At 35.4% G+C, this 7,336-nt stretch overlaps 1 long non-coding RNA gene across 1 annotated transcript in view; it reads left to right on the plus strand.

Moving 5' to 3' along the window:
* LOC141498438 (uncharacterized) overlaps positions 1 to 2,134 on the plus strand; it is a 47,238-nt gene extending 45,104 nt beyond the window's left edge. The window contains exons 2-3 of the long non-coding RNA XR_012471642.1: positions 856 to 1,005; positions 1,174 to 2,134. This is a non-coding gene — a long non-coding RNA (uncharacterized LOC141498438). The remainder of the gene's footprint in view (positions 1 to 855; positions 1,006 to 1,173) is intronic.
* Positions 2,135 to 7,336: the final 5,202 nt, after the last annotated feature.

The raw sequence follows: 7,336 nt of genomic DNA on the forward strand, positions 1-7,336 counted from the left end.
CACTCTACAAAATGAAGACAAGGACCTCATTGATTCTTGGGACTGAAGGAAAGCTTAATGATACAGTGAAAAGAATCCTTGTTTTGTGATCAAAAAGAGCTGGCTTCATCATCCTACTTTTGCTGTTTGCTTCCAGTTTGACCTTCGCCAAGCCACATGACCTCACTAGACCTCAGTGGCCTCATCTGTAAAACCTGGAGGATGGGGACTAGATGGTCAAAGGTCCCTTCCAACTTTCCATCTCAAGAATCCTCTTTTTGGTGTAGTTAGGTGTCACAGTGGATAGAGCACCAGCACTGGAGTTAGGAGGACCTGAGTTCAAATCTGGTCTCAGACACATAATAATTGCCTAGCTGTGTGACCTTGGGCAAGTCACTTAACTCCATTGCCTTGTTAAAAAAAAAGAGTCCTCCTTTCTTCCATCAATTGGAGTTTCTCAGTATGCTTAACTTTAGATTAGTTTGTGATGAAAGCTGGGAGAGACCTGAAAAAACATCTGATCCAATCACCTAACTTTACAAATAAGGAAACTGAGGCCCAGAGAAGTTCACCAAGATATATATATACATATATGCATATATATCAAATAACAGGACAGGGACTCCAAATCCAGGTCTTTTAATTTTTTGAAGTCCTTTCCATTAAATTCTGCCTCAGTTTGTGAAGTGTAAAAGAGACCTGCATATGGAGATATAGAGGTCTCAGGTTCAAATATCCCTCCACTCAGGACTTCTTGGATGGACCTCAGTTTCCTCATGTATAAAACAAAGGATTAGTTTTCATGGCTTCTAAAATCCCTTACTATTTTAAATTTATGGTTTTTTCTGTTGTCCTAAATTTGTTTTTCCCCCTCAGGAAATTCGACCTGGCCCTAAGTCAAGTGGCTCCAAGTTGGAAGGGACTTGAGAGGCTTAATCCAACCCCCTGCCTATGCATGTCCTTCCTGGGCCTGTGGGGGAGGCTTGCTGGCCAGCCAAGGGAAAAACAAATATTTCTATTCTAAAGGTAGGTGTGTTCCTTAAGAGAAACAAGTAGGTGCATAGTTTGGGATAAAGTCCAGGCAGACTGTTACCCCTGGATAACTTTGGCCTTTTACCTGCATTTTCCCCTTGGGGATTTTTTTTTTAATTTAAAGAATGGATTTCTCAATAAGTTCCATGTTCTGACTTTTAGGAATGAAAAAGAAGAGCCCAAATACCCAGAGGCATGTCAGGTTCTGTCCTTTCCTCCTTTGGGGACAAATCCATATTGTCAACAGGCCTTTTGTGTTTCATATTCATCACCTGTTCCAAATTGCTGGAGGAGAAGCTTTTGGATTCTTAAGTGATCTCTCTCTCCTGGAATTTTCTCCCAATAGATAAGATTCTTCTTTGGTTTAATCATTTGTGGTTCTGTTTGAAGAGAATCAGGAAAGGATTCCTAAAAGACCTGTCTCTCCATGATTCTCCATGCGTTCTTCCACAGAAGCTTATACTCCCAAGATTTCTTTTCATTGAACTTAGGGGACATTAATTCTGTTTCCCTGCACCTCCAACTCTGAAAAGAAAGTGCTGTCTTATGTCCCTGAGATGGAATTCTCAAGAAGGATAGACTATAATCCTAGATTTAAAAAGTTACGGTTGTTGTATGTATATTGGGATGGGGTGGTAGGGAATTGTTTGGATTGTTAAGACTTATTTGAATTTGAGATTTATACAATAATATTCTACTACATTAATAAACCACAATTTGTTGTATTTGTTACAGTGAAGTACTCTTGCATTAGGTGGGGGGGAAATTGGCATATGGAATTGTAGGCTGCGATATGTTTAAAAATATGCCTACATAAATGTCTAAATACACAAAAAAGAACATCAATAGAACATCTAAAATGCACAAAAGAAAATATTTTTAAAAACAAACTATACATAATAGAAGTTTACAGTCTTTTTAGTGTATTCAAATGTTTGTCTTCGTCGATGAGTTCACAATAAAAAAGAAAAATAAATAAAAATGGAATCTCTTTAATCAGCACATATTTCCTGGAGATTAGATGTGTTCTGCTTGGTCTCTTGTAACAGAACTAAGACAGATATGTAAAGGTTATAGGAAGATATATTTTAATTCAGTATAAGAAAAAAAATGTGTCGACATTCAGAACTGTGTATATATATATATATATATATATATATATATATATATATATACACACCATTTTCCATTGTGGTACATACACTAGAGAGTCTTTCTTCAGGTACAAATGGGAATCTACCTGTAGCCAAACAATTACCTCTTTGGGAAACTGTCTTTGTATCAAACTAAAGTCATTACATAAAAGTTGTCCATGTATTGGTTTGTGTGGTTCCCTCAAAATGGCAAAGAAGGTAAAAGATGCAGAGTCAATATTGAATGGCAGTGGAAACAGAGGCATATTTGTATTCTATTGTACCTCTATGATTTAGAAAAACAATAGGAGATTATGTAAAAGAGGCTACTTTTCATATTCTAGACATGGACCTCAGAAAGATAAAGGTCAGAAAAATCTCATATATTTATAAATTCATATATTTTGTAATAATGTATTATATGTGAACATGTCTATTCATAGAAGCAATGTCGTGAAAACAAAAAACAAAACAAAACTCATCAACAGGGGAATGATCAAATGAATTATGAAATATTAATGTAAAGAAATAATTCTATGCAGTAAGAAATGATTTAAGGAAATTGGAGATACATGGGAAGACTTGGATAGACATAAAACGAAGTAAGCAGAACTTGCAGAACAATATATAACAACACCATAAATAATAACAATGAAAAAAGATTGCCAAAATCAGATGAACTCCAATGACCAGAGGACAGGACACTGGACTAAGAGTTATAGGATCATAGTCCCATAGATCTAGAACTGGAAGGGACCTCAGGTCTCATCAAGCCCAATTCTCTCATTTGCCAGCTGAGAAAAAAGGGAAATTAAGTGGCTTTGCTTTAGGTAACACAGATAGTAAGCCTCAGAAGTGTGATTTGTATTGAGTTAAGATCCTGGTTCTTACTCTGTGGAGTTTTGGTCAAATTATTTGACCTTTTGGAATCTCAAGTTTTCTCATCTGGAAAATGGGGGAATTGTCATCTCACGATTTAGCTCTAGATCTGTGATCCTATGATCCTATGATCAATATTATTTCTGGAAAACTGATGATGAAACACATTCTTCTCTCCCTGCAGAAGAGATTTGGGGATATTACTGGTGTAGAATTTGATACACATGGAACTGGTCTCTGACGTTAGCTGGTTAAATGTTTTTCTTTGTCATTGAGGAAGGGTCTGTAAAAGTGGGGAAGTGGCCAAAGAATAAGAATAAAAAGCCCGTGAAACTTAATAAATGAATAAAAGGTATTGTATAGCAAAAGAGGACCAAGAACTGAAAAACTGAAAAAGTTTGAGTATATATTCCTCTAGATATTAAATAAATGACTGTGGATAAGACAATTGATATTTTTGCATCCTTATCTTCATTTTTAAATATTAATATTTACTTTCTCTATTTTGCAAATTAATTGTGAGGATAATATATGGAAATGCTAGTAACTAAAGTTCATTTAATGGTTTTTCAATTTGCAAAATTTTTTTTTACAAATTTTGTCCCTTGTCATGATTACAACAGTACCACAAGAGTAGGCACTAATGGTTTAATGTCAACATGGAAGAAGCTCTCCAATTGTGGCAATTAAAAAGGTTCAAGAGACATAGTTTCTGGGTAATTTAATTATTTTATTAATGAGACCAGCATGTTTATTTTTAAAATTTATTTTATTTTTCCAATTACAGGAAAAGGACATTTTCAACATTCATTCTTTTGCAAGCTTTTGAGTTCCACTTTTTTCCCCTTTCCCTTCTCTCCTTTCTCCCCATGGCAGCAAACAATCTGCTAATAGGTTGTGCACATATAATCATGTTTAACATATTTCCATATTAGTCATGTCATGAAAGAGGAATTAGAGCTAAGGGGTAAAAGACCATGAGAAAGAAAGAAAAAACATTTTTTTTTAAAAAAGGGAAAATAATATGCTTTACTCTGCATTTAGACTCCATAGTTTTTCTCTGGATGCGGATGGCATTTTCCATAACAGTTCTCCATAAATTGATCATTGAACTGCTGAGAGGAATTGCTGTCCATTATTGTAGAACATCTTACAATATTGCTGCTAATGTGTATAGTGTTCACCTGGTTCTTGCCAGCACATTTACTAATAAAAGGATGGTCATTTAGTTGTCTCTCTTGGACCAAAGACAATCATGGCAACAGGGCTCACAGTTCATATACCCTTTGAAGGAGTGCAATGCTGTATGAGCAAGGCAGAATTGCAGCATCTCAAAGGAAACATGGGATGTGTGAGTTTAGAGTAACTATCTTAGGTATTCACATGTACTATTTGTGACTGACCTCTGGTATAGCATTCTGAGCTCATTTTTGTCTGATCAGCTATAGTCAAACTCATTGTAACTCATCTCTAACATGGTGACATTATTTTGCTCTTCTTTGATAACAAAGGACAAAAACTAGTTACTCCTTTGAAGAGCAGTTGTTCCTCAGAGTGGGAATCAATCCTGTTTGGTTAACAACTAATCAGAGAATGGATATTACAATGAGAGACTGAGTGGCATCATGTCACCCTTGGGGATAGAGCGACTTATCCATACTACTCCCAGCCTTAGGCAATCTATTCAAAGAATGTATGCCCTTTCCACATACTCCACCTGAGTGGTGTTTGAACAAGAAAGTTAGTCCAATCTCAATATCAGAAATCAAGACTTTAGAAAAAAGGGGAAACTCTGAATCATCCCAAATCATAGGTCATTAATAATCATTTCTCTCATGGTGACACACCCCAAAGGTTTGCCCTGTGGTATTTAGAATCTTTGTTGATGCCTTGGATAAAGTCAGGGTATACCAGCATACCAGAATGCAGAAGAAAAATTTAAAACAATTTGAAAATGAGGACACTGGACTAAACTCAATAAGGTAAATTAAATAGATATAAGTATAAAGTCTTAAAATTGAGTTAGAAAAAAATCAAGGTCCCAAGTTTATAAAGTATATAATGAGATGTTAAGGTAACAGATTATCTCAGTAAGAAATGATGGATGAGGAATTTGGAGACACATGAGAAGACTTGGAATGGATGCCTAATGAAGCAAGGGAAACAATCTACACAATGACTACAGTAATGTAAATGAAAACACTAAAAGACTGCCAAACTTAGATGAGCTCTAATGACCAGAGGAAAGAATTCTGGACCTAGGGTCATAGGGTCATGGGATCCTAGATACATGGCAATTCTCTTGAAAAAGATGTGGGAGTTTTTCAGAGTACTGGAAGCTCAATATAAGTTCCTCGTGTGATTATGGCTCAATGTGGAAGCATGGGTGGAAATTGTAAAGAGACAAATTTAGTTTTGATATAAGAAAATGCTTCCTAACAACTGGAACTAATCCAAAAAGTGAAATGGGTTGCCTTTGGAGGTGCTAGGTTTCACCTCCCTAATGTCTTCAAGGAGAGTCTATAGAATCACTTGAGGAAATGATAGAAGAAATTCTTGCTTAGGTTTGGGTTGGATCAGATAGGTTCTGAGCTTCCTTCCAACCAAAGGTGTGTTGTAATCAATTAAATAGGCTCATAGGAGTCTATTGTTAAATTTTCATTTTGAACATTTATACTTCTGAAAAAAAGCAAAGTCTACTAGCAAGCTCTTCTTTTTCGTTTAAATCACTATTTTTAATGTTGCCCTTATTACAAAGAAGTTATTTATACTTCAACTTGTACCCTTTCCATTATGGTCTATAAATCTGTGGCAAAGTTGAACTTGGATTCTGTAACTTTATCACTCCTCAAATATAATTGCATACTTATCCTTTATTGCTTTATGATTTTGGGTTTTTTTTTTTGGTTTTCTTTTTGCAAGGCAATGGGGTTAAGTGACTTGACCAAGGTCACACAACTCGGGAATTATTAAGTGTCTGGGGCTGGATTTGAACTCGAGTTTCCTGACTTCCTGGTTGGCGCTCTATCCACTGTGCCCCTTAGCTGCCCCTATTGCTTTATGTTAAAGGTAATAATAGCATAATATGAGTTAATTCAGTTTTTTTTTAAAAAGTATGCACCAAGATAATATATAAAGATGTTCCCACAATTTGAGTAGACCTTTGAATAGATCATTGCTATTTATTCAACCACTGTGAGAGCAATAGGGCATTGACTCAAGACTTTTTAGCCAGTAGACAACCCATCTATAAAAAGAATTCACTATAATTAAAGAGTTGGGGGAGGAGAGAAAGGGGATAAAACTACCATGGTAAGGAAATCTAACTATACTATAGCCACAGAGAGTGAGTTGTTAAATATTTACCAGGATATCATAGATTCCAACTCTAAGATTCTGCAATAGGTTCCCATTATAGGTTTTTTAAGTAGGGATATAATGAAAGCAGTTCCTTGGAAGGATTGATCATACTTTGGCATTTAGAATGGATTCATTCTTTCTCTTTTCCTCATTCTTCTTCCACTTGGGCCTCTATTCTTAATGTGAAACTCACAAGGATATGCCTACTATTAGAGTTCTCTGGAGACATAAAATCTTTACTATTTAGTGCAGGAATCTGCTATAATTGAGTCAAGATAAGGGGGAAAAGAGCTTCCATTTATACTACACTTCAGAGTGGTTGGTCCTAAATACCATGCTTCAGTGTTATAGCTTGTGTTCTGATAATGTAAGTGTTAAGGCTGTTTAATTTAAGGAAGAGAATTCTATTGGATGACTTGATTGGTGTTATCAGGAACATGAAGAATTTCTGTGAGGATGCAGTTTTGTTGTCCTCTGTCGTCAGAAGACTAGGACAAGAGGAAATTAGGATAAGGCAGTGAAGAGTTCTGGACTTATAATCAGGAGAGAGCTGATTGTGAATCCTGGATGCAACTCTTACTAACTGGGTAACAGAACAATTCACTTAACCTCTCTGACCTTCAGTTTCTTCATTTATAAAATGGAAATAATATCTGTAGCATTTTCTCTACAGAGTGGTTGTCAAGGTTAAATTAGATAGTATGTGAAAGTGCTTGTAAATCTTTAAGCACTGTATAAATAGCAACTATGATGATGATGATGATGATAGTGATCATTTTTATTTAAATATCCTCTCAGTCATTTATCAAACATTTGTGCTAGATTTTGGGGATATAAAGAAAGGCAGTTTTCTCATCTGTAAAATAGGGTGATTGTGAGGAAAACATTTTCTAAGTTTTTAGACAATATCCAAGCATGAGTTATTATCATTGTTGTTATAATTTATATTTTTT

Source organism: Macrotis lagotis, chromosome X (genome assembly GCF_037893015.1).
Source record: "Macrotis lagotis isolate mMagLag1 chromosome X, bilby.v1.9.chrom.fasta, whole genome shotgun sequence".
Lineage (NCBI taxonomy): Eukaryota > Metazoa > Chordata > Mammalia > Peramelemorphia > Peramelidae > Macrotis > Macrotis lagotis.